Consider the following 9,371-nt stretch of genomic DNA (forward strand, 5'->3'; position numbering starts at 1 on the left):
CTGATTTTATCACCCTGCTGATAAAGGTGATTAGATCTGGTTTGTTTGAATTACAGCCTGACAGCTTTCAGCTCTCACAGACACAACACCGTGCTGTGCTGGGTTCACACCGGCTTGCATAGAGGGGAAGTGAGGGGAGAGCCTTTCTCCTCCTCTGATAATAGCTAGCAGATGTGATATCATTACCAGGTCAAGGATCTGAAAGCATCAAGCAGCAGGAAAAAGCTGCGCTCGGATGGCACTTTAAAGCTATAAAGAGGAGGATGTAGCAGAGGCTGGATCATCCCGTGCTCAGCAGCAGGTCTGAGCGCTGCTCTGCAAGCTTTCACAAGCTGTGGTATATTTAAGTAGTCCTGGTTTGGTGGGTTGGCCCCAGGAGTTATTTCTTTACGTCTGTACGAAGCCATTATCAATTTCTTCATCAAAAATCAAGTATGCCTATGGCTTGTTTATGTCTTGAGAGCTGTGTGCAGCCAGTTTGATAACGAGTCTTGGTTTTCTGGGCATGTGATGCCCATTTTTCCCCCCTTTTTAAAGGCTTCCAGACCACTAGAAAGACTTCCCCCTTCTAGCCAGATTTTGTCCAAGATTGGTGACCTGCTGCAAGCCAGGCCATGATGTACACAATGTTAAAACCTGGCTCTTCTGTGCTTTTGGGAGTGGTTGGTTTTTGGTGGGTTTTTTTCGTAAAGCCATGGCAGTAGCTTTTCGGGATAGTTAAAACGAATCTGGGTCAGGTCAGACTGCAGATTATTCCTGTGTCCTTATGCCTGTGTCCTTTGATCTAGTGGCTGAAAATCTGGAATAAGACGTGATTCAGCTGTGGGTTTGGTGCCATTTTGGGCTCTGGGAGGAGGCTGAGTTCTGCCTGGGCTTGGCTAGGTTCATCCTTGAATCTTGCCCCCCTCATCCTGACAATCCCCTCTGCCAAGTGATTTAAATAGGGTCATAGAATCCCAGCCTGGTTTGTGTTGGAAGGGACCTTAAAGGTCCTCCAGTCCCAACCGCTGCTACGGGCAGGGACACCTTCCACTAGAGCAGGTTGCTCCAAGCCCCTGTGTCCAACCTGGCCTTGAACACTGCCAGGGATGGGGCAGCCACAGCTTCTCTGGGAAAAGTCTGTGCCAGCGCCTCAGCACCCTCACAGGGAAGAGCTTCTGCCTCAGAGCTCATCTCAATCTCCCCTCTGGCAGGTTAAAGCCATTCCCCTTGTCCTGTCCCTACAGGCCCTTGCCCAAAGCCCCTCTCCAGGTTTCCTGGAGCCCCTTTAGGCACTGGAGCTGCTCTAAGGTCTCCCCTTCAGGAGCCTTCTCTTCTCCAGGCTGCCCCAGCCCAGCTCTCTCAGCCTGGCTCCAGAGCAGAGCTGCTTCACTGCAGCACTTCCAGTGCATTTGGTCTCTCCCACCTCCCTGCTACATCTTCTTCCCTAGCTGATTTGACCACATCACTCCCATCTTTGATTCTTTGCTCTTATTTAAAGACCTCCTGTGGCTGCATTGTCTGGAAAAGCTGTGGGAGCGGCTTCAGAGCCATACTTCCACCTAACTAGAGAACACACTCTCATTAACAGCCCTTGAGGAGGATGAATATCGCTGCTACCTTCAAGGAGAGACGGAGGTACGGAGCAAACTCCTGGCCCTCAGTTGGATGGAACTCTGTTGAAGACATCAGCAAGATCAAAACATCAGCTTGTGCGAACAGAACCGATGTAGGTATTCCTCCATGATGCAGTTGTGGTGGCTTTGTGGTTCCTGGAGACACGAAGTGAGCTGTCTTTAACTAGCTTTGGTATTGATCAAAGGGCAGCAGTCACTTGGGCGAGTGGCCCACCTACTTGTCTAAGCCTCTTGGGAGGGTTTCAACACACACGCTGAACTCTGCTGCCGCCATCAGCAGCAACTGCTAAGTTATCTTAGAGTTAGCTTAGGACTGCCTGCGCCCTGTGCAGCTGCACCATCTGCAGAGGAGCTGTACCCTCAGTTGCTGTCAAGTGAAACCGCGCTGCAGCTCAGGAGCCAAAACCCTCTTCCCAGCTGCTATCTGAACACCTCTGCCAGGCGCTCCGTCTCCTTCCTCAACGTTGCACCTCCATGGATGAGCTCCAGATGGTTGAGTGGGAACCTTGCCAAGCATGGAGGGCTATCAGCACTGTTACGGATGACTGTAGGCTTCCTACTGGGAAGTACGTCAAGAGCTGTTGGCTTCTTATTTTAGTCCCCTAAAAGAGCACTCTCATAACAGCTTTTGGCTTTCCTTTTAGTCTAATGAGTTCTTCTCTCTTTTCCAAAAACTCTGATGCGAGTCGATCCTAAGCTATCCACAGTATCTATTTGTCTGATTTCCCCCTTCTCTGGAAGCACATCCAATGAGTGCAGTGGGGTGGAGGTAGGTTGGACTTCAGCCGTCCTTTGGCTCCTGCCATGAGCGCAGGATCTTTTATCTTTTCAATGTTACCAGTAAGGGAGGAAGGGAAAAAAGGAAACTAAACCACAAACAACTGCATTAAAATAATAATCAGAGCCTTATGAAAGCACACAAAGCCCCAGTAAACCTTCTGTTCTTTGAAACTTGAATCTTATCTCCCCCTGTCAAGGTTAATTGTTCCTGGGTTCAAACCATGGACAAGCTTTCATTATGATTGGATCTCTGAGCCATGGCTGGGCCAGGTTCATCTGCTGGGTGGTGTGTAGTAGGGTTGAATTTGGTCAAGTCTGTTAAGGAGGTAATTTCATCTGTAACTGTGCATTTCATTGTATTTGTGGATTTAAATCTTGCCTTTAGTATTTCAGGGTAATCATCTGTGGAGCTATTTTAAAGGCAGTCACTCTATTTCTTTCTGTATTACATTGGAGACTGCAGTATGGCAGTGTGGTCAGGTCTGGAAAGCTTAGAAGCTTTAGGAGGTCCGCTAACATAAGAGAACCTTCTAGTTTATGTGGTGGGGGACAAATAATCTGACTTGTGAAGAAAATCCTCCTTATCTCACAGTTAGTGAACCTATCAAGAGGCAAAGACTGATTTTCCTTTGACCGCTGCAGAGTTGCTGAGTATCCAGGATCCCAGCTCTTCCAGTTGTGCTTTTCAGTCCTGTAGCTCATGTTCTCCTGAAGGGGTGCTTAGAAGAGATGGGTTATTAAGAGCATTAGCAATGGAAAACTACTGACCTACATTACAGTATTAAAAATACATTAATGAAATGGGCATAATGAGTATTTGAAATAGTTTTATACCCCCTTGAGCTAGGAAATATAAATATACATATACTAAATGACACAGAGTTGTGTTTTCAACTGGCTAGGTTAGTCTGGGAGACAGTATTTCACATGCAGATAAGTTTGGATTATGGTTCTGCTTGGGTAAATCATAGAAACTGTTCAGTGCCTCAGTTTACTCAACCTTAAAAGGGGGTTGCTGGTGTTCTCTTCACCTCTGCGCTGCCTCCTGAGATCCTCAAGCACAAAGGGAGGCTGGGTTGATGTTAGAGAAAAAGAACTGATTATCTCACTTCTAGCCATTTTTATGAGGTGGGTGAGAGAGCTGCTTCTATCAGTGCTGGAATCTTTCCTGGTGGTTGTGCTAGAACTAGCAATGGGGAAGAGGAGCTTGTAACTTTGTAAAGCATCTTTGAACGTGTTGGTTTTACAGCACTGAGCCTCCAGTGGTTTCTAGGTTCTCCTGCTGCAGAGCAGTGCAACTGTGGAGCTGTGGGATGTGTGGTCACGGCTGCTGATGCCTCAAAGGAGCCTGTGCCCAGCAAAAGAGCTGCAGGACTGGGCATGCAGGATTCTTCCTTTGCTACAGAGGTGCTATTTTGACAGAAGGAACCCTCAGACACGGTTAATGGGATGTGGCCAGCCGTGACTTGACATGGTTGCTTAGCATTACATCTTCATCTTTTTCCCCAACCCACTTCTTTCCTGTGGCCTCTTCTCATTTCGTTGCTGATTCAAGCATGTCTGATGTTAGCATGAGGAATTTTTGTCAGGGAGATCTGACTGAGACTGTATTTTGCAGGTGACATTCATGTGTGCAGGTGGGAATGTAGGACAACAGGCAGGTCATGGAGATGGGAACTGTAAGAAATGCTATTGTAGATGGAGGGGAAGCCTGGAAGGGAAATGCGTAAGAGTAACTTGCAGCAGTGGGTAAATGAGGTCAAAAGACTTGCGAATGGGCACAGACTGGTGCAATCCATGGGGATTTGTGTTGCTTTCTGCTGTCAGAGGAAGGCAAGCGCCTGGTCCCTGGCTGTGGGCACCAGCTTCTGTCACTGTGCACCATCACATGCTGTCCTTGGCCAACGCAGAAGTGCTGGTGATAAGCAGGCGTCCCTGGCTGGCATGTGGAAAGAAGAGTCAGCTTGCCTTGCAAGTGCTTTCCCCAAAGACAGCTTCAATCCTTGCATGTGTGAAGCTTAGCCCATTCATTCTTGCTGTGAGTTACAGAAACCAGACCTCTCGTTTTTGTATGGACTATATCCGCTAGCAACTGCCTGGTGCTGGTATTTGATATCAGCTGGGAACCTGGGCAGGAAGCTTGTTCCCTACACCCTGCTTGGTCTGTCTGCTTCATCCACTTATACATGCCCCAGCAGTACACTGGGGTAGGTGTGAGCTCGCTTAGCACAGGGATCTACGCAGTGCCAAGCTATAGGAACTTCCTTCATGGGGCTCACTTTGGGCAGTCTGAACTCAGTATCATTTCTATGAAGCTGGAGAATCATAGAATCAACCAGGTTGGAAAAGACCTTTAAGATCAAGTCCAGCCATTCCCCAGCACTGCCAAGGCCACCACTGAAAATGGGTAGATGTACAGTTTATTACAAATGATGCTCAGGAAGCTCAGAGCTGTAGCTCTTACATTTCTTCTGAGCTTATTTTTATGGGGAGAAAAAAATCAAGTCCTGTGTTTCCTCCATGAATGGATAGTATTTACTTTAGGTACAGCAAAAGTCTGATGTTGAGCATCAAATTAAGTAAATCTCCATAGTGCTTCTGATTCCAGATCTCTTCATGGTATGTTTAGTCTCCATGTCTGTGTTGGAGGTTTAAAGCTCAGCAGCCTGAGCTCAGACCTAGCAGCAAGGGATCTAAGCAGTGGTCTGACTTTTGGGCTTTATTAAAGGCTGGTGCCATAGAGGGGTGCGAAAAGCTTTTTACATGGCTGGAGGAGGACCCTCCAAAGACAGCCAGAGTTTAGTCTTGGTGGAGGAAAGTCTATAAGCAAGGTGAAAACAGGAATCCAGCTGGTTAGAGGCACCAGATGAGGTTTCACTTCTGTTGGTTCCTTTGCTCTAAAGCAAACTAAACCTTGGTTTTGCTCATTTGGTTTTTCTTTTTGTGGTAATGTATTGCTTTATCAAGCAGTCCAGGAGCGCTCCAAAAAACCTGGTTTGCAGTAGGACACTGGAGCAGTTTCTGATCTTTTAAAAGTTTCCTGTGTCTCAGATCCAGTCAGCTGAGGACAGACCGCTGTATATATTTAGCTAAAGCAGTTGAGGTAATGTCACCATGCCCATCATTCTGCCCATCACTTAACCCAGCACCAGAGGCACAAGAAAGCTGTTCCACATGTGTGTTTGCTGGATCAGAACCACAGCACTTGGCATTTTGCAGGATGGGGTATGAGGGTGCTGCTCACCCCGGTCTCCAGTTTATTAGCAGTCTCTCAGTGATGCACTTCTCTCTCTTGTGCTTTCTAGGCTTTGTATCCAGCTCAGTGTGACTGTGCCTTGCAGTAAGCATCATTATCATGTAATTGTTCCCTTCGGACATCAGGTGAAGCCTTTGGACTTGCTTTTGATTTGTGCAGTGTCTGATGAGTACTGTCAGGCTCTCCCTCCTGTCCAGAGGACCTCAAGATGAGATAGGTTAATAGCAACTGTGAATATATTCTATTCTAACTGTCCTATATTCTTTCCTAGCACTTGATGCTGTATTAGGGTGGATGCACCATTTGTAGAAGAGAGGAAAGCTGTCTCCTTGCCCAAGCACATTTGACTCTGGCATAGCCTTTTGCAGTATTCTAGTGCTGGTATTGGATGAACTAGAATTGGTAATAATAAAACCAAATAATCAGGCAAAAGTAAGCTCAGCAAGGAAAAAACCAAACACAGCCAAAAGCCCCAGGAGATATTGACATCTGCCCATCCCTCCCAGTGTTCAAAATGTCAGAAAGACTTCTGTGGGCTTTGGGAGAATATGTTAGCAAATGAATACTGCTGCTGTTAGACTGTGCAGGGACCTGCAACCAGATGCCACAGGTGATGGTCATGAGGACCTCTGCCCTTTGCTCTTGTGTGGAAGCCTCTCTGCAGCCTTCTTCCCATCCTGGGAATAACGAGACGCATTCCTGCCTAAACAAATCACTTTAAATACCACACACCTCTGTCAGGCAAACCCCACCCTGAAGTGATAGGCATTAGGAAAAGCAAAGCTAATTCACTACCTTACTTCCAGTGTGCTCTGTAATTGATTTCATCAAATAAAATCCGTGTAATAAAGCTCTGGAAGTTAAGGGAAAGCTACAACTTAATGGTTGTTGAGGCAAGGATCAATTCCTCATTTTCTTTCTTGGCTTTTGACAATTGCTGCTTTTTGCTGAGGGCCAGGAGGGATGGAGATGTTCCATATGCTGACATCCTCTGTGTCACTGGCATTTCAGATCCAGGCTAAAAATGAAAGGAAAATATTGCAGCTATTTTTTCTTTGGATCAGCCACAGTAGGGGAATGTCTGGCTCACAATAGTCATCCAGCAATGAAGAGCTTCCCCCCTGCATGAAACTAAATCCATTTTTCAACTGTAAAGTTTTGGTTTAGTTCTTCCTGTAGTTTCCCCTGAACACAGAGTTTAGGGAAGATATGGATTAAGACCAGCTTATTTTATGGTGTCTCCATTTCAGAGACACAATAAAACTTTAAAACACAATAAGAAGTGAAAGCCTCAGCCCTCTTTTGCTGAGTTGAAGATGTTCAGGAACTGTTTTGGCTCAAACATCAGCAGTGAAACCCTGCAGTCATTCAGGCTGATAGATATTATGCTTTTCTTTGGTTTCAGTTCAGAATAAATGCCTTATCCAGGAGGATAAAGGAAGGATTGGACCACATTTTCTGGGATGCCTGGGTAGCTGGAGGAGTGATGGATGGTCTAGGTGAACAGCTGCTGCATGGGCATAAATTGTCTGTGAAAATATATGCTATAGGAGTCCAGCCCATCCAAAACGCAACATGTAATTTATTCTCTAGATGGAACTGTTTGCCTTCTGGGTGCTTTTTTAGGAACGGCTTGTCTCTATCTAGTGGATATGTGTCAGCTGCAATTCCTGAAAGCTTTACAAGGCTGATTCTTGTAGAAAACCTCCGTTCCACTTTATCTCTCTCCATTCGTTGCTGCTTTTCATGATTGGAAGAAATGCAAGATATGGTTTGGCCATGTAAGTAAGCCTTAGGCTTTTCAGAGGAAGATGCTAAGGGGACTGGTGAAGTGAGATCTGGCATCTCTTCTCCCTGATCTTGTCAGCCTTGGGATTTCAATGTGGGCTGAGAGAGAGGTGGCTGCTTAAGTGGAAGCATCATCTCGATTCAGATAGTATGTCTTGCTGGGGCGCTAATTCCTATCCAGGTAGGTTGAATGTGCCAGATGCAGCAGCCTGGGTTCAGGAGGGGTTTTTAAAAGCAGTCGTATCATTGCAGGCTTTTTATTCTGGGGATGCCCCTGTTTGTTTCTGCAAGAGACTGCACAGATCAGGGAGTGTCAGGAATGGAAGGAGCAGGAAAAATCTACCTTGTTCTTGAGCTGCCCTCTAGCCCACGTGCTGCAGAGCTGGGCTTCACTAGAGGTACTGCTCCTTACTCGCTTTGCTTACACAGCTGGCTTTTAAGTATGCTCTTGAAAAACATACATTCAGTGCAAATATTATCCCTATACATCCTCCCCCTGTAATTTCTGCATGCAGGATCAGCAGCTTGCAGCATGTACCTCGAATCCCTTAAGAGGCTGGAGCTACCCTGAGAAACATCGCCTCGAAACAGCCCTTCACCAGGCCAGCTAAGAGGGAAATGCCACCGTTGACCAAAAGGTACAGTGTCCCTGGGATGGGCTGTGTCCAGCCAGGTCATACAAAGGTGGTGGATCCTGAGGAGGTTTTGGTCTGTGGGGAGAAATGTCGAGGTGTGAGCTGGCTTCACGCAGCTCATTCCGCTGCTGTTGCTGATTTTGAAATGGAGCTCTGTTGCTGAGAGAGAGCAGGTTTGCTTCTACTGAAAACATAGGGGTGGGTTTTGGTTTTTCTTGCACCAAGATGTGTAGCTTTAGATGGACATCTCTGTGCCTGGTCGCCTCTGAGGTTTCCTTTCCACTGATATTCTCCTTGACGAGCTACAAAGAAGTAAAAACTACAGTGGCTTGCTGCTTCTTGACTAGTGCCTTGCTTTGATAGGAATCCTCAGGGTAAACCTTGTGCAGCAAAAGCAAAGGCTGAAGTAGCTTTCATGAGGCAGGCGCAGTTCCCCCGGAGGAACTGACATCGCTGGGTTTGAGGCCTAATTGCATGAAGTCTCCTGTGATAATTTGAGTGATGAAAAGCGGCTGGAGCCAGCCTCTGGCATTGAGGGGTATGACCCCAGTGGGTTGTGTAGCATCTTGATAGGGCAACAGAGATCCAAAGACGTGGACAACAGTGATCCTGTCGGATGTCGTTAAAGCCTTTTTTCATCCAGTGCTAACACAGATTCCTCAGGTTGATGGATATTAAAGCGCTTCACTTAAATATGCATTGCCTTTGCAACTTGTAATGATACTCTCGTGATCAAAGAATGCTCTTGTATGAAGTTACTGGGTTTGAGTGGAGGCAGCACTTTTAAGAGTCATTGGTCTGATACCAGGCTGCTGGTGTCAGCTTGGCCACGCAGGGCTATTGCAAATACCCATGAGCAGCATCTGCCTTTGTGCTAGCCCTGAGGAACTGTGATCCAGGCTCCCTGATGCTACCAGATTCACAGCAGTAACCTGGAGGTATTGTGTTACTGGCTCACCTCCTTCACTCCATCCTGCAGGATCAGCCAGCGCTGTGCTTCCTACCTGCGTGTTGTCCTGCACCAAGGGGAACCGGCTGTGCCTGGGGCTGCTGACACATCCCTTCGTTCTTTGCTTTGCTGGTGATACGGTGTCATGACCCCCTGGCTCAGCTTGGAGCAGTGTGTGGGGTATCGATTTCTGTTTCACAAAATGATAGCCTTCAAAGGATGGCTGGGCATAATGAGTTGGGCAGCTGCCAATAGCTCCGTGTCACCAAAAGCCATAGCTCTCTGTGTGTTAAAGCCTTTTTGCTCCTCAGTAGTTCAGATGGCTTTGTGTCTGTAAGAGCAGGTTC

The sequence above is a fragment of the Strigops habroptila genome, chromosome 5 (assembly GCF_004027225.2).
Source record: "Strigops habroptila isolate Jane chromosome 5, bStrHab1.2.pri, whole genome shotgun sequence".
Classification (NCBI taxonomy): domain Eukaryota; kingdom Metazoa; phylum Chordata; class Aves; order Psittaciformes; family Psittacidae; genus Strigops; species Strigops habroptila.